The 27,783-nt window shown below is 41.4% G+C and overlaps 1 protein-coding gene across 4 annotated transcripts in view; it reads left to right on the top strand.

Annotated features, from left to right (window-relative positions):
• LOC105498461 (Janus kinase 1) overlaps positions 1–27,783 on the top strand; it is a 237,422-nt gene that overhangs the window by 153,662 nt on the left and 55,977 nt on the right. The window lies entirely within an intron of this gene.

Raw genomic sequence — 27,783 nt, forward strand, 5'->3', positions numbered from 1 at the left:
CAGTATGTGTGTAGTTAGAGAAAAATACCTGTGTGTCCACCATTCAGGTTAAGAAAGAGAACATTACTGGTGTCTTAGAAATCACCTGGTACTCCACTGCACTTCCCTCAGAGGTAACAGTCACCCTCATTTTGGTATCAATCATTTCCTTCCTACCAGTGTATATGTCCCCAAAGCAGGCATAAACCTCGGTATATAAGGAAAGGGCAGTGATGCCAAGATGAAGGCTCCCAGGAGAAGAGCTTCATGGTCTGTGGTTGAATTCATTACCCCGGATCTGAACAGAAACTCTGGGTCAAGTCTGGATCGAGAGTTGAGAGGTTTCAGGGACCCTTTTGGGAAAGTCAGTAGAAAAGATCATGAATGAATTGTGGGAAACAGGGCTTCTCATAGTTGGGGGTGCCTGGAAGACTGCAGTGGGCCCAGCTGTTGGGAGCCTGGGAGGAATGGAGTCAAGAGGGATGGGCTGCTCCACCCTGGCTTATGTCCAGCTCTCAGGAATAGGCCACATGGAATACTTCTGTGGGGTGAAATAGTCTTCTGCTGATTCAGGCAGCAGGACACAGCGCGGGAACAGCAACTTCATCAGTGCATGATTAAGAAGACCACTCTGTTCTGTGCTCCTGGGAATTCCCTTCACTTCCTCTTTGTTTAATCTTTATTTCCTGTGTTGGAGCCTGTCTCCTGCTATTTTCAGAAGGGTGCATAGCAGTATGTTTTTTGAGGTCTTTGATGTCTAACTGTGTCTTGATTCTTCCTTCATAATTTGTTGATAATTTGGCTGGTTATAGACTTCTGGGTTGGAAGTTGTTTCCCTTCAGAATTTTGAAGGCATTGGGTGGCTGTCTCTTTCCTCGGTGCAGCTCTTAAAAAGCCTGAGAATATTCTCAATCCTTGATCTTTTGAATGTAGCCTGTTTTATTCTCTTTTGGAAGCTTATAGACCCTTGTTTCCAATGTTCTGAAGTTTCCCAGGAATGACCCAAACAGGTCTTTTTCTCCATTGTTTTGATGGGCCTTTCCAACCTGGCAACTGGTAGCCTTTGGTTCTGGGAAGTCTTTCTCAAATGGTTTTGCTGATGATTTTCTCCCCTCCACTTTCTCCGTCTTTTCTTTAGGAATTCAGACGTGTGACTGTCTGGATTGGCCCTTTTAATTTTCTTATCTCTTTTCTCCTATTTTCAAACTGTTCTTTTCTAACCTATTTCCTAAACCTTTTTTTTTTTTTTTTGAGAAAGGGTTTCACTCTTGTCACCCAGGCTGGATGGAGTTCAGTGGCGGAATCTCGGCTCACTGCAACCTCTGCCTCCTGGTTCAAGCGATTCTCCCACGTCAGCCTTCTGAGTAGCTGGGACTACAGGTGCACGCCACCATGCCTGGCTAATTTTTGTATTTTTAGCAGAGACAGGGTTTCACCATGTTGGTCAGGGTGATCTCGAACTCCAGACCTCAAGAGATCCCCTTGCCTCAGCCTTCCAAAGTGCTGGGGTTACAGTCATGAGCCACCGCGCCTGGCCTTTCCTAAACATTATCTTCCAACCTTTCTAGCTTTTGAAAATTAAGGTATTATTTACCTACAGCAAAGCATGTCAATCCTAAGTGTTTCTTTGGCTTAGTTTTGACAATCATATATGCTTGTGCAGTTACCATCCTAAACAAAATATAGAACATTTCTATCAACCTAGAAAGTTCCGTAGGGCCCTTTCCCAGCTGTGTTTTCATTTCTGTTGTTATCTTTTTAATATTCAAGAGCTCCTTTTTTCTCTGAAATGTTACTTTCAAAAAGAAACATTTTATTCTTGATTCATAAATAAAAGGTATTCTTTTATCTTTCCGAAGACATTAATTTTTAAAGTTTTCTCTCTGCGTAATGTTTTCTCTGAGTTGCTTTTTTCTGTCTCCATGTCTGCATTAGAGGCTTTCCTCAGACATCTGTTTACCTTGGCTGTTTGTTTATGATTAAACTTGGAGGAAGGCTGAGCATGTGCCCGGGGCTCGTGAACTTTGGACATCACTAAGAGTGAGCCATTAATTGGGGAACTCCCAACCTCTGTGTCTTTAGGTCAGTACTGGTCAGATGGTCACATTCCTCAGAAGACGGTATTCAGTCCCTCACCTGGAGGGCTAGGGACTGGCTGCCAGCATTTCTGGAGCTGCGAGGAAGAGAGTGAAGGCTGTAGCAACCTGGCCCCCAGCACTCAGCATGTGTGCAGATGCCGTCTTTCTGCGTGCATGGAGGTTCCCATGCTTTGCCTGGCATCACTAGTTACAGGACCCTTTGTCTTATCCTTTCCAGAAACTAAACCTATAGACCTGTGTTTCCTTAAAATAAAATAGTCACTAGCCACATGGTAGCCACTTAAATTTAAATTAACATTTAATAAGATTAAGTCAGTTTCTCAGTTACGCTAGCCATCTTTTAAGTGCCTAGTAGCCACATGTGACTGGCTGCCGTGCTGGGCACGGCACAGATACAGAATGTTTTGTGGACCGTTTTACTGGACAGTGCTGGTCTAGACTTTTGCTCGGGCGGAGGAGTGACCAAGGGGATTCTTTTTCTCAAATGCCTTTCCCCAGCCCTCTTTCTTCACCCCAGTTCTGCTACTTCCTTCCAGTTCCTGTGACTTTGGAGACTTCTGTGGTATATGTTGATTTGGTTATCAGCTTTTGCCGTTGTCAGCTTGGGATTCAGTATTTGTGGATTACTGATGTCATTTTTTTTTTTTTTTTTTTTTTTTTTTACACATCCAACTACTTTCCAGTTTCCAAAGTTGTAGTTTTCTCCTCTTCTATTCCCCTTACATATTTGTGAATTTGGTTTTAAAAACATGCTGTATTTATCATACTACTTTATATATTTTAAAAATATGTACTACAGGCTGGGCGCGGTGGCTCACGCCTGTAATCCCAGCACTTTGGGAGGCCAAGGTGGGCGGATCACAAGGTCAGGAGATCGAGATCATCCTGGCTAACACAGTGAAACCCCTTCTTTACTAAAAAAAATACAAAAAAAAAAAAAATAGCCAGGCACGGTGGCGGGCGCCTGTAGTCCCAGCTACTCAGGAGGCTGAGGCAGGAGAATGGCATGATCCCAGGAGGCGGAGCTTGCAGTGAGCCGAGATCGCGCCACTGCACTCCAGCCAGGGGGACAGAGCGAGATTCCTTCTCAAAAAAAAAAAAAAAAATCTGTATTTTAGTGGAGTTTCAGAAGGGAATAAAATTGGGTATTTGTGTTCAATCTGCCATTTTAGCTGGGAATCCTGCCTCATTTACCTTCACAATCCTGTAAGGTATATATGTGGTTATTCTCATTTTATAGTGAAGAGAGGCAGGTAAAATAATTGACTCAAGGTCACATAGCTAGTAAGTGGGATTTGAAGTTGGGTCAGACTTAAAAAATCAGAGAGGTTTTTTATTGAATAGTGTTGTGCCTTATCTTGTATTGAGGAAAGACCCACCCATCACACATTCCCCACGTTGCAATACTATAGTTATAGTTGTGTTTTAAATACCATGTGTTTGGCCGGGCACAGTGGCTCATGCCTGTAATTCCAGCACTTTGGGAAGCAGAGACGGGTGGATTACTTGAGGTCAGGAGTTCAAGACCAGCCTGGCCAACATGGTGAAACCCCGTCTCTACTAAAAGTACAAAAATTAGCCGGGCATGGTGGTACATGCCTGTAATCCCAGCTACTCAGGAGACTGAGGCAGGAGAATCACTTGAACCCCGGAGGCGGAGGTTGCAGTGAGCTGAGATCACGCCACTGCAGTCCAGCCTGAGTGACAGATGAGACTCTGTCAAAAAAACAAAACCAAACCATGTATTTGCCCAGATATTTCCCAGTTTTCCTTACAACCACTTAATAAAAGAGGTCAGCCTTGGATAGTTCTCAGGTTCTTTTCTCCTCAGCTGTTTATTTCATTGTTTTGGGACTTTACAACCTCTAAATGTTGTGTTAGCTTTCTCTTTAGCAATTCTCAAAGTGTTTAGAGTCAGAAGCATTCCATTGTTTAACTTAAACCTTTTATTTAAAGCATCTATGGTCATTCTCTCATATTAAAATTGTTCCCATATCTGTCTCTTAATTTAAACCTCACTTTTCATAAGACGGCGAGTAGATTGTGTTTGTTTTTGAATCGCTAGTGCCTGGCCCCTTGTCTGAGGTAGGGGATTCATAAGTGTTTGGTTCAACATCATCTTTTATTTGAACCATTGCAAGTGCTTCCAAACTGCTGGTCTCTGCCTTCTGTCAGCTGCTCTCAAAATGACCTGACATTGGTCTTTCTCAAAATCAACATTCACTGGCCTCCTCTAACCTGCATTGTAGAGTCCTGGCTACTCAACATGGTCTAGAGGGTTGACCACGCCTGCCTCTCCCCACTGCTGTAGCCCCATGTCTGGCCACTCACCCCCCAACGTACCCTCCAGTGCACCAATGTGCACTTCATCTGATCCACCCTTATATGGAGTTAGAGGATTATTTTTGTTCCCACACACTTTGTTTCAATTCCTTCCTTCCTTCCTCGTTTCCTCCCTCATGGAATCTCGCCATATGTATTATTCTGCAGTTTGATTTTTCTCCTTAATACAAAGCTTATCATTTTGTAACTGTTGAATGGTCAGTTCTATTAGTATCTGGTTCATAGGAATTATTACCATTGTATGACCAATTTCTAGCACAGAGGCTGGCACATTGTAGGCACACAAAAATTATTTATTGCGTGAAATTGAGCCATGGTGTTGAGTAAGTCCATGGCAGTTCACTTGCGATTTATTGTCTTGGAATTCTGCTGTCAGTAGGGTGATCATATGTTCCACTATATGCCTATTCCTATTTTCCCAGTATAGTTATGAATAGTTCCTGATGTTTTAATACCTCCTAGTTTGTACAGTAAATTGTATATACACCCCAACCTGGGCAATAAGGCGAGACCCTGTCTCTACAAAAAAACCCAAAAAATACAAAAATTAGCCAGACGTGATGGGGTGCGCACCTGTAGTCTCGGCTGTTCTGGACGTTGAGGTGGGAGGTTTCAGCATGGAGCCTGGGAGGCCGAGATTGCAGTGAGCCAGGATTGTGCCACTGTACCCCAGCTTGGGTGACAGAGTGAGACCTATCTCAAAAAAATGTATATATAATTTTTATATGTATATGGGCACCCTACCAATCAAACACATCTAGGTGGAAGCTCATTTTACCATATCCAGTGGAACAGCTAGAGAATAAGAAATATTTGGGCTGTGAGGTTGCATTTGAAACATTGAATCCAATTTCTTTCCAACCAGCCAATTAGCAAAGCCCCAAATCATACACTGGAAAAGTTACCTTTGATGCATCTTCAAAGCCTAAATGTTTCATTTTCCAGAAGGACTACTGATTCCTTTTAGAAGTACTTTTACAAGGAGTGGTTTACCTTTCAGAAATGGACCTTGCTTTGTTGCTCTGCTACTTCCCAGCAGTATGACCTTGGCAAAGTTCTCCTGGAATATAAAATGGGGATGAGAATAGTCCTGCTTTACAGGGTTAATGTGGCAATTGAGATCATTCGTGCAGAGTGATTAGCATTGTTAGTGGCATAGTAAGTGCTTAGCAAATATCAGCTTTTATAATTGGCGTTATGATCATGACCATTACTATCTTTTGACATAGACTAGTTCAGAAGACGTTGGTTATGGTCTTGGAAGGAGTGACTAGGATCTGCCCCACAGCTTTCTAATTGCAATGTATATGGCCTTAACTGCCTGTAAATGCAGGATGCTACTGCATTGTAGAGGGTGGATAAAGAAAATCAGTAAGAAGAAATCATGTGTGGGTTGCAGAGGAGAGAGCAGAATGACATAACTGTGGTTGCAAGTGAGTCAGGGGTTAGCTGTGTCTACTTTGGAAGTCTTGGGTGGGTCAGATTTGGATTGGTATTAGAGCAGATGGGCCTCAGAATCACCTGAGAGTTCAAAAAATTGTCTACTCTGGGTTCCAGCCTCGGAGACCCTGATTGATATAGGGTAAAGATTGGAATTCATATATTTTTTAAAAGCTCCCAGGTAATTTTGATATACAGCTGGGTTTGAGAATTACTTGATGGAGTGACCATTTATTACCTAATAATTCTGTAAAACATTTCCTAATCATTTGCTATTTAATATAAGACGGATGATGACATAGGGGTCGGAAAACAGAGAAAGATTATTGGTAGTGTATAAAATGGAGAGCCTGAATTAATGGAATTTAATTTTATGAGAGTTTAGAATTTAAACCCGTCACGAATCTATGTTGTTATTGTCTAGGATCCTTGCCTATATTTAGATCATTTGAAATGAAATAACAGAAAATTGTGAAATCAGGAACAAAGTCCTGTTAGAAATGTAAAATACTCAAAATATGAACCTAGCTATGATTGGATTTAAAACTGAAAGTTAGATATTTTCTCCTGACATTTAAAAATGTTTTCAACTTTTATTGCTGTTACCGGAAAAGAGAAGGAACTTAGCTAGGTGCATATCATCGATACTTGACTGGGTCCAGGTCATTACTTAGATGATTTAATGGAAGGGCACTGGGTTAGGAGTCAGTAGACCTGCGTGGAGTCTCAACTCAGATACTTCTTTTAGCAAAACCTCTGTTCGTTACTTCACTCATCTTTTTGGCATGTATTTTCTTATCTGTAAAATGGAGACAATGTTATTGGCCTCTATCCTGCATGGTATTGTTGGGGGTGTAATGAGGACATGTATGTGTTAGGAATGTAAAGCTGTGATGAACACAGAGAGTGACCATATGTCTCTGGTTGCCTAGGGCAGCCCCAGTTTACACTTGTTGTTGGGTTTAATTATTGATAGCACACTCTTTAACTCTGAGGTATCCCAGTTTGGTTGGTAAATTACATGGTCACTCTGTACTCATAACACCCATCCATTTTTACTATTAATCTTTCGAAGTAGGAAGGTTTTCTGGCCCATTCCTGTGGCCCCAGATCCCTCACCAAATAATCAAGCATTTCTTAGATGCTTTCTGGTAATTTTCTTCGATTTTATGTGAAGTTCACCTCTCCAACTACATTGGTCAGTAGATAATAATTGTTTTTGTTTCCTCACTCCTGAATAATTTTCTTGTTTATCATGGTATTAGCATTTTAAACACTTTAATTGCCCATTTTGGTTGGTGCATCTTAAGAAAGTAAATTCCAAGGGCAGGCAGAGGACAGAGGAACCCCAGCGGGAGATGGCTTTGTGGAATAACACTAAAAATGAAGAGTACAGTTTGTTGGCTGATGTTCTGACTTGGTTTTTTGGAATCTAAATGCCCTATGTTGATTTTTTTTCTTTTTTTAAATTTGAGACAGAGTCTTGCTTTGTCATCCAGGCTGGAGTGCAGTGGCGCAATCCCGAGTTACTGCAACCTCTGCCTCCCAGGTTCAAACTATTCTCCTGCCTCAGCCTCCTACTGTAATCTCAGAGCTGGGATTATAGGCGCTTGCCACCATGCCTGGCTAGTTTTTGTATTTTTAGTAGAGTCGGGGTTTCGCCGTGTTGGCCAGGCTGGTCACGAACTCCTGACCTCAAGTGATCAGCCCGCCTCAGCCTCCCAAAGTGCTCGGATTCCAGGCGTGAGCCACCGTGCCTGGCCATATGTTGATATTTCGATATTTCTAAGTACAGTGTAACCCTCCAAAGTGATTGGGAAGACCACAGAAGCTCTAGATGAAGTTTCAAATGCTCCCTCTTCCCCCAGAGAAATTTAAGAACTACCATCAGAAAAACTTTTCATTCCTCGAATAACATTTTCTTTTCCCTTTTTTGACAATGAGCAGCACATTTGATCATATTTCTCCCCTACTTTTTTTTTTCGACCCCTAAGAAACTCAAAGCCAAATTTGTGGCCCATCCTTCATGTCTATGTGGAAAGCAGTAGCCTACAAATAACTTTCCACTAGCCTTGACTTTTTGTCCCATGTTAATCTCCTTAGTCTTGGATTTTAAAAATATGTATTTCTGTTTTATTCAATGTGTTCTTATAAACTGCCTTGGAATCTTGTGGGTTAAGTTAAAGATTAAATAAATAACGAATATAAAGATGGTATCATAGTTTCAACATTATTTTCATGAAATTGTTTGAAATTTAGAAGGCACACGCTTTTGTGGTACGGAGACCTTTACTGCCTGAGAATCAATAGAGAATATACTTTGATCTACCATCCCACCGAGGTCACCTCCCACCAGAACGGGGCTAAAGAGAACAAATTAGCACCAATATGTTGCCTATTAAAGCTCTTGGACAAATGATTGATAACACTCAGTGTATGCAGGTGGGAATAAGAGCAGGTTCCTGTTTTATTTTTTTTGAGACCCTGTCTTATTTTTTTGTGTGATGGTCTAACTGTTGCCCAGGCTGGAGTGCAGCGGTGCTGTCACAGCTCATTGCAGCCTTGACCTCCCACGCTCAGGTGATCCTCCCACTTCAGCCTCCCAAGAAGCTGGGACTACAGGCATGTGCCACCACACCTGGTTAATTTTTTTTTTTTGTAGAGACAGGATTTCCCTGTATTGCTCAGGCTGGTCTTGAACTCCTGGCCTCAAGCGATCCTCTTGCCTCATCCTTCCAAAGTGCTGGGATTACAAGTGGGAGCCACTGTGTCTGGCCTAGAAGATCTGTTTTCTTTTCTCTGAATAATTCTTACGACACTGGCTCTCCCTCCGTCTCTCTCTCTTTGTCATTTTTCCCAGCTACCCTTTTTTCCTTGTTTTGTCCTCTTCTTCCCTCCATCCTAAAACCTTTGATCACAAGCTAGTTTCCTTTCTGTGTCATCCTCTCCCCTCTACTAAACGCTACTTCGCCCCCACCTGCTTTCAGCTGTGCTTGCCTTTGAGACCCTCTTTCACCATGGCTCAGGTGGGGTGCATGTGCCAGCTTCTCTGTCAGCAGCTCTTGTGAGCAGCAACCACTGCTAACAAGCTTCCCGAAAACTAGGAAAAGAGATACACCATTAAATACCAAGCGGTAATTTGGAAACAAAAGAAAACATCACATTTGATTGGAATGCCTTATGTTGCATCCAGATAGTTTGGTAGGAAGGAGAAATTAAAATGTCGCGGATAGCTAGTGTAATGCTAGATAGCAGTAGCAGTAGAATCTCAGTTCTTTTGTCTTTTTTAAATTAGCTCGTTTGTTCATTCATTCATTCACTCACTCAGCAATCACTTATCTGTGTCTGTTATATTGCCCGTAGTGTTTTCATGGGTTTGGACTTTTATGATTATAGAGCTTTGTGAGACCTAGGACCTGGCCTGGGAATTTAGTACTTGCTTGCTTTCTGGGCTGGAGAAAGACTGCCTCTGATTATACAGTTTCTCCTATGCATAGAGGTTATATTCATAAATACAGTGTACACTGAATATTTATTTTAACAAGGGGAGAGAGAGTGTGTGTGTGTGTGTGTGTGTATGTTTGCCATGGACATACAATATATTCTAAAGATTGTGGGTGTATACTTCCATTTTAGCAAGCTTGAAATACAGCAATTTGAACATTGATTAAAATTATTCAAATACTATTTTACTAGTAAAAGGAATAAAAACCTGAAGACTAGGCAAGATAGGAACCTTAACCACCTGCTTCTGCTCTGGGGTTTTTGGGACCTTCTCCCAGAAGCACTAATTTAAGTAAAACATAATTAATGTATATTTTCTTCAATCTGCGTAGTAAAGCTTTTACTAATTGGAACAAATAAGAAGGACGACTTGCCTGAACATGTTGAAAGCTGCACAGTAGAATATGTGAAAAGGAATGGCACACTTGGAAATGGTAGCTCAGTAGAGAGCCCCATATCATGTTGAGATGAATAAGGATAGAGCTGAATAGATGCATCATTTTGAGAGGGTCACCGCCCTGAGAGTAAGGACTGGAAAAACTAGCCTTATGTATGGCTTAATAGAGGTTTAATGTTTAAGAATTTGATAAGAATTACTTGTGATTAGTGCGTTTTAACCTGAGCAGTACTGACTTGACTTCTCTTTGTGTTACCAATACTACTTAGAGATAAATGGGTATTCCTAAAATGTCTGAAATGTTCTGTCTGTTAAGGAGGTCAGTAGTCTACTTTGTCACTTTTTTTTCTTTACCAGTTTCGTTTTTGGACAGATGGTACAATGCTATATACACTTTTGAGCATGTCTCAAGTTCCATAATGGAAAAACATGATTTAAAAGGATTTAGGCTAGTGAGAATAAGAGTAAGAGTCATAATTGTATTTCAATTAATGAATACAGTTTTGGTGTGAGCTGGGTCTACTTTGCTTTTTAGTAGTCCTTATTACTTTGTAGTAAGGAGACATGTGCGTTTCAGCAGTATGTATGTTTTATAACTTCTGTGCCTTTCAGGGGGCTCCACCTATAAAATTAGGGAGATCCTGGCATGTCAGGGCTGAAGGTGCATTCATAACACATCTTGTTTTTTTTAAGTTCAGGGGAACATGTGCAGGTTTGTTATATAGGTAAACTTGTGTCATGCATGTTTGTTGTACAAATTATTTCATCACCCAGGTATTAAGTCTAGCACCCATTAGTTATTTTTCCTGATCCTTCTCTCACCCTTCACCCTCCACTAGGCCCCAGTGTGTGATGTTCCCCGCTGTGTGTTCAAACACATCTTATTTGTATGCTCTTATTGAACCTGGGGCTCAGGGAGGTGAAGGGATTTATTATGGCAGAGCCTTTAATGGGTCCAGCACTTTTTCTAAATTCTGCTTTGCTGTAGGTCTGAGAAAAGCCCAGAAGTTTATTGTGCTAGAACAATGTTACTCTTTCTTTCAGAATTATAACCTTCCCGAACCCAGCCTTTTCATTTTCTAATAGCCATTTCCTCCTTTAAGGATGCCAGGAGGAATATATAAGTATATTTAGATAGAATGTATGCATACATCTCCACATCTTAGAAACACCCCCACTCCCAACCCCATGTACTGTTATTTTCATTTCAGAACTGGAATTAGGCTGTGGAAGCATCTGAACTGTTTCCCTCCCTATCATCTTTTCTCTTTTTACAAAATACAATTTTACCAAAACAAACCCAATTATATAGGTGTTACTGGAAAGTTTACTGTACTTTGGATCCATAAATATTCCTTTTTTTTTTTTTTGTGCTTCTCCTCACTGTTTAGAGGAGAAGTCTGCTGGACAAGGAGTTTTGAGTATGTGCATTTAGTAGGTAGATAGTGATAAAAGGAAAAAGAGAAACAAGCACAGGCATGAAATGTAGTAGTATACTCCATTCTGTTTTTCCTTTAAAGCTTTAAGAGGTAGTGTGGAATAGCAGAAACAGTCCTTCCCTTGATTGCTGGAGATCTGGGTTCAGGACCTGGCTTTTGCCATTTACTTACTCAATGAGTCATGTCACCTCCCTGTGTCAATATTTATGTATTCACTCACCACTTACTGAGCTTTGTCTATCATACACTGCAGATACAACAGAGAATAAAACTGTCACAGCCCTGCCTTCTTGGTGCTTATGTTAAGACAATGATAGTGACTGAGAATGGGGTAGTAGCAGTGGAGGCGGTGAGAAATCGTGGGATATGGGACATATTTTGAAGCTAAAGCTGATAGAATTGGTGATGGTTTAGATGTGGAATGTGAGAGAAAGACGTGTCAAGACTGACTGCTGGGGGGTTTTGCGCCTACAACATGGTGAATACTGGCATTTACTGAGAGAGTGAATGCTGGGCAGGAGGGCGAAGGTGTGTGTTGATGGTGTGGGAATTCCAGGTTGCTTTTTATATAGATGATGCCTGTTAACTTCCAGGTAGAGATGCTGAAGAAGTAGTTGGAATTTATTTATTTATTTGAGATGGAGTTTTGCTTCTGTTGCCCAGGCTGGAGAGCAGTGGTGCAGTCTTGGCTCACTGCAGTCCCCACCTCCCAGGTTCAAATGATTCTCCTGCCTCAGCCTCCCAAGTGGCTGGGATTACAGGCATGCATCACCATGCCCGGCTAATTTTGTATTTTTAGTAAAGGTGGGGTTTCATCATGTTGGTCAGGCTGGTCTTGAACTCCTGACCTAAAGTGATCCACTCACCTTGGCCTCCCAAGGTAGTTGGATATTTGAGATCGGAGTTCTGAGATAGAAATTTGGACATTTTTAGCATATATGTGGCATTTGAATCATGCAACAGAGTGAGATCACTTCAGTAGATAGAGAAAAAGTGAATATCGAAGCCTGAGTGCTTGGGCCACCGACCTTTGGAGACTGAGAAGTGGGGGAGCTCCCTCTGGCTTCTGAGAATGAGAATGCTAGAACCTGACCTCTTTTCCTCATTTAGGTTGTTTGTAGGGAACGTGTGAGATATGTACACATAAACACACATCAAAAACGACTTAGTGCTTAATTACATGACTAAATATAGGAGTAAGGGAGGTTACATGGAGAAATCACTTTTTCACTTGATTTTTGTTCTAAAGGTCTGTTTTATGGGATTGGGTGAGGTGTGTGCAAATTTGTTATATGGCAGAGGTTCCCACTGTGTAGGTGTGTAAGTCTGGGATTCAAGGAAGTGAAGACAGAGAAGGTATTTGGGAAATTTTACAGGGGGCCTACCATACAATGTCTGTTTTCAATACGATTATTTCTGTCTTTATTAGTCCAAAAATATATATAGCAGTGGGATCCATGAGCTATTACCTTTAACAGGATTCTCATACTAAAAAAATTTAACACTGATTTTTGACATATGTAGAGCTATGTACATTTATAAAAACATGTATACATACTAAATGTGAATTGGATACAGTTGACATTGTCTGCTTTTGTGAACAGATATCTGCTTGGGTTCCCAGGTTTTAGTAAGCTGTTTGAACTCGTCTCATCTCACTCTGCTCTGCCCCTTCTCTGTCACCATCCTCCCACTGGAGATGAGGCAGGGTTTCCTGAACCGTGGGCTCTGTTCTGGGAAGACCCTGTGGCCAGCTCCCAGAGAAGACTTGCAGAAAGATGTGGGATGAGAACAGGAAGATCAAGTGGGTTGAAGGGGAAAAAAACAAGAAGACCAAGTCAAATAAAGGCAGAGGATCATTTGGGAGGGAGCTGAGGAAAGGAGCCTCCACTGTTCCCTAGGTGACCATATTTTCTCCCCCTCTTTGGATTATTTTCTTTCTGCCTACCTGTTTTATCAGAATTGCAAGGATTTTTCCCAGGTGTTTGGGTTGGTGAGTATTAGGTAAATATAACTTTTTCTGGGCATTACCTTCTAGAATACCTGCTTGAAGGTAAAATTGCAAAAATGACTCATTCTCCCCTGCTTTCATGGACACTGTTTTGGTCTGATCTTATTATATTGAAATCTTAGATTTTATCTCATGCTTGTGTTTATCCACTTTTACGGTTGTGTGTGTGTGTGTGCGCGCGCGCGTGTGTGTGTGTGTAATGTGGATACATGTGAATGAATGCCTTTTTCTAGAGAATCCGGTATATTAAGTCATCTACCCAGTAAGGAAGGTCTTCTGAGATTGATGCTCTCAGATAAATCTATAGAATTTGAGAAATGAAAGAGAGCATAGGGAACATCGGATGCAGACTTTTCCAAATGTATATTCCGTTAAAAAAGAAGTGCCTTGGTCTGATGATTTTTTAAGAGTTGGAGACTCACTACGTTTATTAACATATTAAAAGATTAAGAGCTCTTGCTGTTAAAAATATTATTTAACTCTGTTTAACCAGTGTTTCTCCAATTTTTTCACTATGGACCCTCATTTTCCTTGTCTCTCTTTTTAGAAGGATATGTACGTAGAACAGTTACTATCATTGCACGGAAGTACAAGGTTCCAGAAAACATAATTTGGGAATGCTAATTTAATTCTTACTTTTAAATTGAGCTTGATACTTATTTCTGTTGGTTTGTGTTCCCATATGTAGTATGAGCAGGTTGAATGAATTAATCAATTACTAATGTCACTCCTGACTGTGACATTTTCTGGTTCTGATTTGTTAAATCAATATTTAAAAATTATATCTGTTTCTATATTAAAGAATCTTGCCTTTTTTGTTTTTACTAGTACCGTAGTGCCTAATACGGTGCCTGACACATAGTAGTGTCTCAGTAAATGTTACTGAACAAATATATACCTGTTAGATTCAGAGCACTGAACTAGCTATGTCTTGAGGCTGCAGAGAAGAATGATCTTGTTTTTGCTCTCAAGGGACTTGTAGTCAAGTCATTAACTTTCCTAAGAGCATAGAATGTGCCCTGGAGAGGTCCCAAATTAGAGCATGATCGTGATAATCTATAGGACAAAGATATATTGGACATTATTTCTGACCCTGCATCAGATGTGTGAATTACAGCACAGCTGGGCTATGTTAACATAACTTTCATGACAGGAAGTGTCTTTCAGTAATAGTTACTGCAGCAGCCACATAGTCCTTTTATCCCTGGCAAAGACTTTATGATGCTATAGCACTAAGAGATAAGAGCTAGTATTATTCCCATTTTTATAGATACAAGAGCTAAGGCTCAGAGATTTAGGGACATGTCTAAGTTGACATACCTCCTGACTGAAAAGCCAGAATTAGGACCCAGGTGGGTGATTCTAAACCTTGTGCACTTATCCACTAGGCTTCCTGTCCTCTCACCAATCCTAGTATCTTTCATTATCTCATTTGTATTAGAAGCTCACCTTGAACAGGCTCAGAGAATTACACATATCCAGGCTTCATTGTGTCCCTGCTCTGCTCCCTCTGTCCCCATGCCACGAGGGCTGCTTTCTTTACAGCTGATGTGCTAGCTAGGGTCAGTTTTGGAGCAGGTAATAAAAAGTTTACAGATTTTGGGCCAGGTGCAGTGGCTCACGCCTGTAATCCCAGCACTTTGGGAGACTGAGGCGGGTGGATCACCTGAGGTCAGGAGTTCGAGACCAGCATGGCCAACATGGTGAAACCCCGTCTCTACTAAAAATACAAAAATTAGCCGGGCATGGTGGCACACACCTGTAATCCCAGCTACTCGGGAGGCTGAGGCAGGAGAGTCGCTTGAACCTGGAAGATGGAGGTTGCAGTGAGCTGAGATCGTACCATTGCACTCCAGCCTGGGTGACAAGAGTGAGACTTAGTCTCAAAAAAAAAAAAAAAAATAGTTTACAGATTTTCTGCAAAGTTGGATATATTCATGTCCATTCTTACATTACTCTTTCTTATGATAATGGAACAGTTATCTTTTAACCACCAGTCCGGGGGCAAGTCCCTCAGTTTTTGTCAGGACTAACTCGGCTGGATGTGATTGAAAATCCACAGTGATAGTGACTTAAGAACAAAAGTTCTTTATCTTGCTATCATATAAAAGTTAGAGGAATACTCATTAGAATGGTATCATTTAAAAAATAAACAACAGCAAACCTGGGAAATAAGTGATGAAGATGTGGGGAAATTGGAACCATTATGCGTTGCTGGTGGGAATGTAAAATGGTGTAATTGCTATGGAGAACAGTCTGGCAGTTCCCCCAAAATCAAACATAGAATTAACATTACACTCATAGTTGTACACCCAAAAGATTGGAACACAGGAACTCAGCAGATACTTGTACATCACTGGTTCCTAACAGCAATAGTCATTAGAAACTGTTGTTCCATTCATAATAGTCAAAAGGTGGAAATAATCTGAGTGTGTACCAACCAATGAATAAAGTGTGATGTATACATACAATGGTATATTCATCTATAAAAAGGAATGAAGTTCTGGCATATGCTGCAACACAAATGAACCTTGAAGACACTATGCTAAGTGAAATAAGTCAAACACTAAAGGAAATATTGTATGATTCCACTTAGATGAGGTGTCTAGGGTAGTCAAATTTATAGGAACAGAAAGTACGGTATGGGTAACCATGGGCTCTAGGGGAGGGAGGAATGAAGAGTTATTATTTAATGATACCAACTTCCTGTTTGGGATGATGAAGTAATTCTAGAAATGGATTGATACTGGTTATATGAATGAATAATGAATAATAACATTGTGAATGTACTTAATGCCACTGAATTGTACACTTAAAATGGTTAAAATAGTAAATTTTATGTGATGTATTTTTGGGCACATGCACAAAACATTGGAGGAATGTGGCCCACGCTGATGTGGTGACTGTTCACAGAGTTCAGCTCTTTCAGCTCACATGTTGCCATCTTTTGGGTATGTTCTTTGTCCTCACCAGCCATGTTGGCAGCATCCATATTCCAGGCTGCAGACAGGAGAAGGAATTAAGAAAATGGGGCAAAGGCCTTACAGTAGCCTCCAGGACAGAAGCTGCTACACAATACTTTTGCTTATATACTGTTGGCCAAACTTACTCATGTGGTCATATCTTGCTGCAAAGGAAGCTGGCAATTGTAGTCACTATTGTGAGCATTCTTGTGCACAGCTAAAAATTACTGTTGAAGGAGGGGAAGGACAATGGCATGCAATCAGCTGTCTCTGCCACCCCTGCGTGTTGGGGTCTGGTGCCCATTCACTCCCCTCTTCTGACTTTTGGTTAGTAGCTTATCCTTTTCCCTGGCCTTACCTTCATCCTTTAAATCCCTTCTTCCCATTATTTAAGTGTTCTCAGGTCTCTTCCATCTTAACATGCCATCTCACACACACACACACACACACACACACACACACACACACACACACACTCACACTCTCTCTCTCTCTCTCTGTCTCTGTCTCTGTCTCTGTCTCTGTCTCTGTCTGTCTCTCTCCAAATCCATGAGTAAAGGCACGGCATCCCCAGTGCTCATGTTACATCCTCAGATCCTTGTGCAGGGCATAGTACATAGGAGTTTTTCAACAACTCTTTGTTGAGAGAGCAAATGGATGAGTGAGGGGTTGAAACATTTCCCTCTAGCTTTTATCCTCGGGTTGACAGAGAGATGCTGCTGCTGTCTGTCTTACAACTATGGCAAAAATGACAGGACTGATGATTTTACTCCTTTTAGTGCTGAGGAGGCTGTTTGGGACCATGAAGTAGTTCTAGAAATGGTTGGTGCTGAGAAGAGCACTAAAGGGAGTAAAATACACTTTGGTTCTGGTGTTGTTGCTTACTAGCTACAATGACATTTGGGAAATTAAGTAATCTCTGTGAGCCTCAATTTTCTCATTTAAGGAAGTGAAGACTCCATTGAACTCACAATGATTAAATTAGAAAACTGTGGTAAAGAATACACCCCTGATAATATTATTTTGGCTTCCTATGGTGATTTTTAAGATTAAAGAGTATTGTCATCCCTATTTTATTTCTCTAAAATGATATTTTAAAAAATGTAAATGCATTATACAATAGAGTATTATTTGGTCACAAAAAGGAATGAAGCATTGGTGCATGCTACAGCATGGATCCCCTGAGGACATTCTGTAGGTGAAAGAAGCCAGACACACACATTACATGATTCAATTTCTATGAAATGTCTAGACTAGGCTATTAGACCAGTGGTTGCTAGAGGATGTGATAGGGGAGAATGGAGAGTGACGTGGGGTTTCTTTTTGGGGTGATGAAATGTTCTGGAAGTAGGTTGTGATGATGGTTGCACACTTCTATGATTACACTAAACCCCACTGAATTATGCACTTTAAAAATAAGTTAAAAAATTTAAATGCCATTATAGGGCAATGTAATTATAAGTAAGATAATTCTTTTAAAACTGTGTCTAAGTTTTGGTTCACAATTTGTCAGTGATTCTTCTGTAACAGAAACCAACATCTGGTTGGTGTTTTGAGTTTTTTCATCTGCTGGCTGACCTGACTTGACATACTGTATTAGACTTTATTTATCATTCCAGGCCTACGCACCTCTCGGCACACTGGGAAATCTCAGGTCGTGGTGTTCCATTAGGAAGACGAGTAAGCATGTGGGCTCCTTTGTGGGTACCACGGTGGAAGGGAATACAAAATAAGAAGTTAAATAATTCCTCTCAATTCAGTTTGGCATATAAACTACACATTTAATATTATAAAATAGTTTTATAAATGCACCTGCTCTATGGTGTCTGCATGAATTAGGTGAGTACTTCTGGAAGGAGGTGGGGATAGTCAGAGAAGGCATGCTGAAAATGCACCATAGAGCATTGTAGAGACTTGGAATAGAAGCAGATGAGAATGAAGGCAGAAACTTTCAGGAGATTGTGACGATAATTTGGGAGATAAGTGGATAGAGACAACAGAGTTAGAACAGAGACAACAGAGTTAGAACGATTAGGGCTTGCTCCCCAAGTGGATATGGTAGCAGTTCATAGGACTCCAAGATATCTGTCCACTTCACTGTCTCAGTTCATCTCAGTCTGACCCCAGCCTGCCTTCTAAATCTTGTCTTCTTCTCTTCATGAAATGCTTGTCTTAAGTCTTGTGCTAACTGTCCCCAGAACTGGCTTGGTGATTTGATGTCTGTTACCTTTGATTACAGCTTTCTCTTCTAGAATGGAGCTCATCTGTTCCCTTTACCTTCTTAGATCTCTGACTTACGAATCCTATGGAATAATTCCATGATACAATGATGTCTTTGTCCTCCGAAGTCATAGCATGTAATATCTCTCAGTCATTGACAAATAATTACATTTTGCCTTGTCACATCTCTTAATCGCTTTGAATTGCTAGTCAATCTTGAGCCACTGCAGCAGGTAGAGAGGTGAATTGGCTCTCCTGAATTCCTACTCCCAGCCGTAATTTCCTGTATAACCCAGGGGGAATGACTTTCCTCCCCTCATTAGTGTAGTAACACATATTTGTTGCAGAACAGTTAGAAGATCTTTAAAAATGTACAAAATGAAGTAACCCCTGATATCACAAGCACCTTGGAATACTCACAGGTTATTATTCTTGTAATGTCCTCCCCATCCATTTTGTCACCGTTTCTTTAGGATTACATGTGTGTGTCTGCATCATAGCCAGGATCATCCTATACATGCTATTTTTCAATTTGATTTTTTTCATTACCATATTGTAAGGTTCTTGTGTCAAAACGTAGGAGAATCTGCAAGTCCAAATTGAACGTGGAGCTAAATTGTCCTCAGGGAAGGTTGTACAGATGAGTATCCCATATCTGAAATGCTTGAGACCAGACATTTTTCAGATTTCAGATTTTTTGGATTTTATAGTATTAGCATTATGCTTACCTATTGAGCATCCCAAATATGAAAATTCAAAATCCTCCAATGAGCATTTCCTTCAGTAAATGTTGGTCAAAAAGTCATATTTTGGAGCATTTCAGACTTCAGATTTTTTGATTTGGATTGCTCAGCCTTACCAAAAACTGAAGAGTGACTGTCTCTGGGAGGAGGGAGGGGAACTTTGGCTTTTCAGTGATATCTTTCTGTAATGTTGAATGTACACATTTATGATGAGCCTAAATGATTTTTATAGTTGTCACCTATAGTTTATAGGTGACAGTAATTTATACTTCTACCTAATCCAGGCTTATATTTACATTTAAAAAGAAGTATAACACCAACTTTACTGACTAGAGAAACAATTTTAATTTACTGAAATTTCACCTTTTCACCATGATTATAGGTCCTTTTCCCTTTAGTTGTTTCCATTTCCTTTGCTGTCTAATGACTTGGATTTGATTCCTAGGTAATAAATACATGTGATCTTTCGCAAGTCACTTAGTGTTTCTAAGCTTTAGTTTGCTTATGAGTAAAATAAGAGGAATGATACTTCAAATTTTTGTGAGGATTGAGATCAAGTATTGAAAGTGCTTTGTAAATTGTAAAAAGTATATAATTATGTTTATTGATTTTTTATTGATTTTTATATTAGTCAATGGTCATGAGCAGTTAAGCCATCTTTGCTTTTTTAAAAATTCATTTGGAGAAAGAATAAAAAGGCAGAGATGCCTTCATTAATATTTATTTTGGTGCAATGTGGGATCCATGAGATTTGGGTTTGTGCCACTTTTCTGCTGCTAATTATTAGCTATATATACAGCTGAAATGCACTGAACAAGCACAGTTTTGGCCAGGCCCGTAAATGTTCGGGAAACACCTGGCTGGACATACATCAGAGAGCTTAGTGAGCTGATAAAGCATTCATGCAAGCTCCTGGAGACTGTTTAACTGGATGGCAGTAGAAGGAAACTATTTATGCAAATTTTACTAACTAAAGTTCTCCCACACCCTTGAGACCACATTTCACAGGCTTGTGAGATGAAAATTGGTTGAAATCAGGTTCTAATAATCTCTTTGTCATCTGCAGTCACGCCTGAGAAGGTCTGATACGGTCTTCTGAATCAGTCAAGGGAAGGTAGAATTTCATCCAATTTGACTTTGGTGCAGTTGCTGTATTCAGCTCCCTGAAAACATAGGTGCCTTAAGTTTATCAGTTACCCAGAACACTGAATTCTGGATAATAGAGGAACAGGGCTGTGTAAACAACTCTACTGAGTAATAGATGGCCGCCTGGCCTCCAGTTTCTGACTCGGTATTCCCTTTTATCCAAGGACAAGATGTTACAAAAATAATTCAGAGTGACTCCCAAGGGCAGCCCCATGAACTCGCTGGTCCCTCCGACTGTGCTAGCAGAGGAGGATGAATCACCAGCAGCAGAATGTTGACTCCCCCAGTGCTATTAGTGGATGTCCCAGCCAGACGCGACAACCAGGAAGACAAGCTTTGGGAAAGTTTTTTCTGACTCATTAACATCATGATTTACACAAGAAAACCTCTAGCTTCTCATTTTATTTTATTTTTTAAAGAAGTTTCCTTTTTGTGTGTGTGTATAGCAAGGTGGGGCAAAGCTATGGATCCTTCAAATGAATATTCAAATTAGCTCTTACCAGTAGCAGTATTTGAACTGTTTGCTCAGTTAAATTTTATTGTCCTTTCTCAATGTATAGTGCCTATATATCCATCAAAAAGTAGCTGATTCATTAAGAATCTTTAAAAAGAAGGATATTACTTTTACACAGTTGAATTTCAGGTGTCCTGTGCCCATGCCTTTCCTATCATCTCCTGTGTGTGGGAGGCCCCACCCCACGTAGCACACCTTCACGTACTGGGGACTTTCCTCTTTCTGAGGAATTCACATGAATCTGGGGATTTGGGTTCTCCTTAGGTAGTGTCCCCTCAGAGGAAAATCCGGACTCCTTAGGGGGGCATTTGTAACCTGGGCCCCGTTTTCTTCCTTACCTCATCTTTTTCGGTTCTGCACAAACCTGTTTAGTTTTCAGTCAAGTGCCTTACCCTCCAGCTTTCCTCCTTCTTCTTCATTTTTTTTTTTTTTTTTTTTGAGATGGAGTCTTGCTCTGTTGCCCAGGCTGGAGTGCAGTGGCGCAGCTCACTGCAACCTCTGTCTCCCGGTTCAAGCGATTCTCCTGCCTCAGACTTCCAAGTAGCTGGGACTACAGGTGTGCACCACCACACCTGGCTAATTTTTGTATTTTTAGTAGGAACAGGGTTTCACCATGTTGGCCAGGCTGGTCTCAAAGTCCTGACCTCAAGTGATCCACCCTCCCTGGCCTCCCAAAGTGCTGAGATTGCAGGCGTGAGCCATCATGCCCAACCCCACTTTCCTTCTTTTGCTAGTTCTTCAACTTTCCCTTATTTGGAATGTTCCCCTCACTCAGCTCCTGTTTTCATCCTGTTTGTATCCCACCTTCTTCTTAGTGATAGTAGTAGTATTGCAAGCCTGCTGTGAGCCAGTTTTCCTACTGTGTTTATGTGTATATTTTTCCAAGAGTTTAAAATAAGCCTGTAAAATAATTATGATTCTCGGCTGGGCGCGGTGGCTCAAGCCTGTAATCCCAGCACTTTGGGAGGCCGAGGCGGGCGGATCACAAGGTCAGGAGATCGAGACCACAGTGAAACCCCGTCTCTACTAAAAATACAAAAAATTAGCCGGGCGCGGTGGCGGGCGCCTGTAGTCCCAGCTACTCAGGAGGCTGAGGCAGGAGAATGGCGGGAACCCGGGAGGCGGAGCTTGCAGTGAGCCGAGATCGCGCCACTGCACTCCAGCCTGGGCAACAGCGTGAGACTCCGTCTCAAAAAAAAAAAAAAAAAAAAAAAAAAAAAAAAAATTATGATTCTCCTTATTTGCAAATGAGAAAACAGTCAAGAAAGTTAAAAATTATTCAAAACCAGCTACTAAGTGGCAGGGCTGAGGTTTTCCTGAGCCTGAACAGTCAACCCTACCGTGCTGGTTCTCCCTGCCGTCCTCTGGATCCGATCAAACTCACTACACCAGCCCCACTCTCACACCTTCTCCAGAAGTGCTCTTTTCCCTTGGTCGGGTGTGTCCTGTGTTTGGCAATCAGTCAGGTATTATTACCTTGCTACGTGCTTGGGTTGCTAATTCTTCTTTGGCGATATATCTTTTCTTCTCACTGAACTGTGCTTCGCAGGCTTTACACAATGCGTTTTTGTTAATTTTACTTAATTAATGATGTCCTGGAACAAGTGAGTTATTTCTCCTAGTTATATTTAGCCCAATTAGTCATTTACATCCTACCATAATATTTGCCTCCACTAATTGCTAAGTAGTCTTGCAGTCCTCCAGTCTTCTTTTTCTACACTTTTATTCCCGGGAAGGAAAGACAAAAGAAGCTCCATGGCTGGAGTCTGTAGTGTATCCCATCCCCCGCAAAGAAACCAAAAGAAAAGTTAAGTGCAATGAAAGACCAGGCATTGCCACTAAATAGTTTGGTACTTTGAAATGGATGCCAGTTTGGCTAAATTCAAGTGTTGTCTGTTAGACAAGGGCTGTTTGTAAAAGAATTGTGAATGTAGACATGCTCTGAACTGTGCTTCAAGGATGCAAAAAAATGTCATTGAGACTGCCTTCCTATGTGCAGAGTGGAAAAAGGAGCATTTATCTTGAGAAAGAATAACTGCATCTGATCACCCTTTTCAATTCATTGATAGAGAAATATAATTAAAGATTCCTAACCTATTTCAGGATACCCATCTACCATCTATATCTCCAAGACTTGGATAGCTTCCCCATTGCCGAGTAGTTCCCATTGATAGGCATACACTGAACTCTTCATTCATGATAACCATTGTTTCCATGAAATACATAGAAAATTTTGCATAGTTGCAAGGTACACAGAATGGATTTTGAATTCTTTAGGTTGTACGAAGCATCCCTAGATGTGATCATGAAGTTAGACACCTGGGACTGTGGGAATAAGTCATGCATAAGAAGAGTGGTTTGGCAGAATTTTAAAAATAGACCTTCCATGCTTTGTGGGTATAGTTTCTGCATATTCTTGATCTTTGTGGTACCATTATATGGCTGTGGGAGGTAATCAGCTGAAGAGCTTTCTGGGAGGAGAAGGTTACTGTGGAATGAAGACTGTGAATATGCATTGTGTGGGTCTCAGTCCGGCTGTTTGTATTGAAACATCATAAGCTACACATTGTGGGAAAAGAGAAGGAATCTTCTGGTAACCAAGGAAGTTTGAGGTGAAATATGTCTCACTGTTTCATATTCAGCTGGGGAATGTCTCACTGTTTTATATTCACTTTCTTATATTTGCTGAAATAAAAACAAATATAAGGTAAATTTGATTAGCAGTAACCTTGTTGGGTCCTTTAAAACAGTGTTTTTCAAACTGTAGTCTGTTAATCTTTACTGGGCCGTGAAATCTGTTTTGTGGGTCTTGTTTAGCATTTAAAAATAATATTAAATGTAAGAAAATATAGAATAGAAGGTAGAGATTGTGGAATGGCACATAGTAAGGATCAATATCTTTTTGTGAAACTTATATGTCATATACACACATATATACTATAAAATACATTTTTTACTGTGGATCATGGTCAAAAAAGACTGAAAGCTGTTTTAAGCATGGCTGTCAGCATAGGTTCCTAGGATATCAGACAGTGATGTGTAACCCTAACTGGATTCTTGGCTGAATGCTAGGGGAAACTGGGGCAGACTGAGGAGGAGTGAGAGGTGGCACAGTGGCTCCGGAGGCGCCATGGTGACCTGCCAATCCTGCTCTGCCCTGATGCTGCTGCCACCTTGGTGAAGGCTAAGTGCATTACTCATTATGCGTATAGGGTTCGCTGAGAGCTCTGCCAGCAGTTTAAGATTGGAGTCTTTGTTGGCAGGGCAGTTTCAAAGCTGAACATAAAAAGTGGTTACAGTTTTTTGGTTGAGGCGGCCAAGTGTAGGGGGGCCATGTAGAGAAGGATTTTTCTTGAGATCTCCTCTTTTTTTTTTTTTTTTTGGAGATGTAGTCTTGCTCTGACGCCTAGGTTGGAGTGCAGTGGCATGATCTCCGCTCTCTGCAACCTCCACCTCCTGGGTTCAAGCGATTCGCCTGCCTCAGCCTCCTGAGTAGCTGGGATTACAGGCACCCACCACCACGCCTGGCTAACTTTTTTATTCTTATTTTTAGTAGAGACTGGGTTTCACCATATTGGCCAAGCTGGTTTCAAACTCCTGACCTCAAGTGATCTACCTGCTTTGGTGTCCTGAAGTGCTGGGATTACAGGCGTGAGCCACTGTGCCCGGCCTCATTTTGTTTTCTCTCCTAACTCATATTTTGAGGCAATAGCTGAGTACCTGTGGTGCATAAACTGGAATGGACATTTGCCATCTGGGGGGTTGTCCAGCATCTGAACCTTCACCCTTTGTTTCTAAAGTGGTCTCCCATTGTTGCTATGGAAGCTGAAGGAGGTGCGTACACATAACTGAAGGCAAACTAGGTTCAACCTCTTCGATTCCTCCTTCTCAGGACTTTGAATTTGGAGGGAGTGGTGCAAACATAGAGGTGGCTTGAGATCATTCATGGAAGCAGCAGAGTTGGGAGTTCAGTCCTGGTGATGGCTGGTGACCGGTGGAGGCTGTGCGAGCAGTGGTGTCCTTATCAGGCTGTTCCTCTGTCCGTCTGTCTTTTCCTTAAACTCACTTTACCCTTAGGTAAGCAGAGCTGGTTTCTGTTGATTATACCCAAGAACACTGAGTGGATACAGGAACCGTGTTAGACTGCTGTCTGCCCTAAGTGAACTTAGTATGTGACAGGTGAGAGGAAGTAGGTGAATGCTTGGTAGACACAAATAGTAAGATTTAGCAAGGGGTGGAAGGATTCAGGGTTGTTTCCTGTGTATTCTTTTAATTATGGGTACCTTCAAGCTTTGTCAGATGGCTTATCAGCAAGAGATTCTGTGTCTTTACATTGTGACATTTTGGAAATACATGTTAATAAAAAATGAGCTGTGTTAGGTGCCGCACAAAATGGTTTCAAACCTTTGTAAGTTAGGGTTTGTTTTATTTCTGTTTCTTTTTTCAGTTTTAAGCATTTTAAAAGCCCTGTGTATACTCACAGAAAACTGATTTCCTAGTGGGTGTGAGCATTTTATTTTAGCATTAAGAGATTTAGGGAAATCTTGAATCATCACAACAACCCTGTAAAGTAGATACTTCTGTTATTCCGAGGAAACAAACTCAACAGAGGTTAAGAAACTGGCCTAAGGTCTCAGACCGTGGGTGTTGGAGCTGGGATCTGGACCCAGGTTAGGGTGACTCCAAGAGCAGGCTTTTCACTGCTTCTATAAGGAACTTTGGAGGGCATCCAGTACCGGATTTGAGCTCAGAGAGGTTAGGAGACTTGCTCAAGACCAGGCAGGTCCTAGTGGATCTGGGCTGGAACATGGGCCTCTTTCTGATTGGTGGGAAAAAGCTTGCACACAGGCTCTGTTCCTGTTGCAGCCGCCCCTCCTTTCCTTGCTGTCTGCCTTTTTCCTGCATGATTCTTCCTGGTCTGCATACTCTTTCCTGTACAATTGTCCTTGTGATTTTCCTTCTTCCTGACCATTTTTTTTTTTTTTTAAAGAACAGCTGTACCTTTCCTCTCCCTTTTTCAGTCTTCACCATTTCTGAAAACTGAGAGCAGATTCCTGTCTCCTTGATCCCCTCTCAGCCCGAAGCATGGCCCTTGTGCCCTCTCTTTTTGACTCCCATGGTTCTTAATGTCTGTCAGCCAGCATGCCCTCACAGCCTCTTCCCTGGAGTTCCTGTGTATATGTTAGTCTTCCCAGCTGTCAGTAGATTGTAAGACTTTTGGCATGTTCAGATACATATGTGTTACTTCTTTGGATTCCCCTAAGTCCCACACCTTGCCCAGGGCAGAGTGGTAAACGGAAAGGGGAGTGAGGCTAGAGCTGAGAAATGTGTTTGAGACCTATCTCACCTCTCACTGGCCAGTTGACCGTGGGAACGCCTTAGCCAAGTCTTCTCATCTGAAGGGGCTGTGAAACTCGAATGTGGTTATAGATGTGAAAGCCCTTTTTAAGCCATAAAGTGCTATACAAATGCAAGGTTTTATTGCGATGGCACAAGTGCTTCAGAAGTATTTTTGGGATAAATGATTAAAAAGCACATATTGTGGCTGGGCGAGGTGGCTCACGCCTGTAATCTTAACAATTTGGAAGGCTGAGATGGGAGGATTGCTTGAGCCCAGGAGTGTGAGACCACCTTGGGTACCATAGTGGGAACCCTTTTCCAAAAACAACAACAACAAAAATTGCTGGGTGTGGTGGTGTGTGCCTGTTATCCCAGCTTCTTGGAAGGCTGAGGCAGGGGGTTCACTTGAACCCATGAGGTCAGGGCTGCAGTGAACCATGATCGTGCCACTGTATTCCAGCCTGGGTGACAGAGCGAGACTCCATCCCCCCAACCCCCCACAAAAGCACATACTATGAAGACAAGCCATTCTCCCCACCACCCCATGTTTTGAGTGTCCATTTGTGCTTGACCCTGGGGTAAGGATATGGATGGCTTCACTAAATCTTATATTCATTGCTCTTTAGTAACATTTTGGATGTATTAGTGGTAATTAGTTTAAAAGAAGAAAAAGTTTTTTTAAAAAAAGGAAAAGTAACAAAGTCTCTTGGTACAATGTGGCTTTTAGGAAGACACTTACTGACTTTAAGCAAAGTACTGTATTTTATCAGAAACTGTCTCTCACTGAATGCAGGCTCGTTGGGAGCAGTGCGAAGCACCGAACCATTGAGCTGGCATTGATTATTTAATCATCCCTAGTTTATTGTAAATGAAGCAGCACTTACGGTTCTGGAGTATTCCTGGAATTGCTGCTATAGTTAGAAGTGAGTTATTCTGTGTGGCAGGAGTGGCATATAGAAAAGCCATAATTCTGACTTCCTGACAGGAAAAGTAGCAGATTTTGTATTTATATGATGTCGTCCTTTTGGCTGGAATCCATCAGCTTTACAGTATCTTGTGATGCTTTCATCAGAACTGTTATTCCATGTCTCGGCATGGCAGTGGGGTTCCGGTAGCAATAGATACAAGTCATTTTCCATGGCTCTATGGGTGTGAAGCCACTGGCAGTTTCCCTGGCTTGTTGTGTAGGTTAGGCTGTTAGAAGGCTCCCTGTCCACATGCTGCTAGGACTTTCCTCTCACACTGTGGCAGTGGTGCCAGGGCAGAGCATTAGTAGTGGGCAGGAACACAGGAAAGGCTGGGACACTGCAGTGATTTTTAAAATGACAGTTCTTTCAGTCTACGGAAGGGTGTTGGAGTAAGATCAGTCTCCTGGGTGGTTGTTAGACTATGAAAAGTACTAAAAAACCAGAGAAGACAGTGGTGTTGGTGATGGGAACAGTTCAGAGCAGTTTTTCCCTGCTGTGGAAAGAGCAGGGTCCTTGGAATCAGGAGTCACATGTTTGACTCCTGGCACTCTCGCTGATTAGCCTAAAACCTCTCATGCTTTTTATGAGAATTAAGTGCAAGTGCCTAACTCCAGGCACAAGATATTGAAATGCTTAGTAGCTACTGTTTTTTTTTTTTTTTCTCCTTGACTGGAACT

This window comes from Macaca nemestrina, chromosome 1 (assembly GCF_043159975.1).
Source record: "Macaca nemestrina isolate mMacNem1 chromosome 1, mMacNem.hap1, whole genome shotgun sequence".
NCBI lineage: Eukaryota > Metazoa > Chordata > Mammalia > Primates > Cercopithecidae > Macaca > Macaca nemestrina.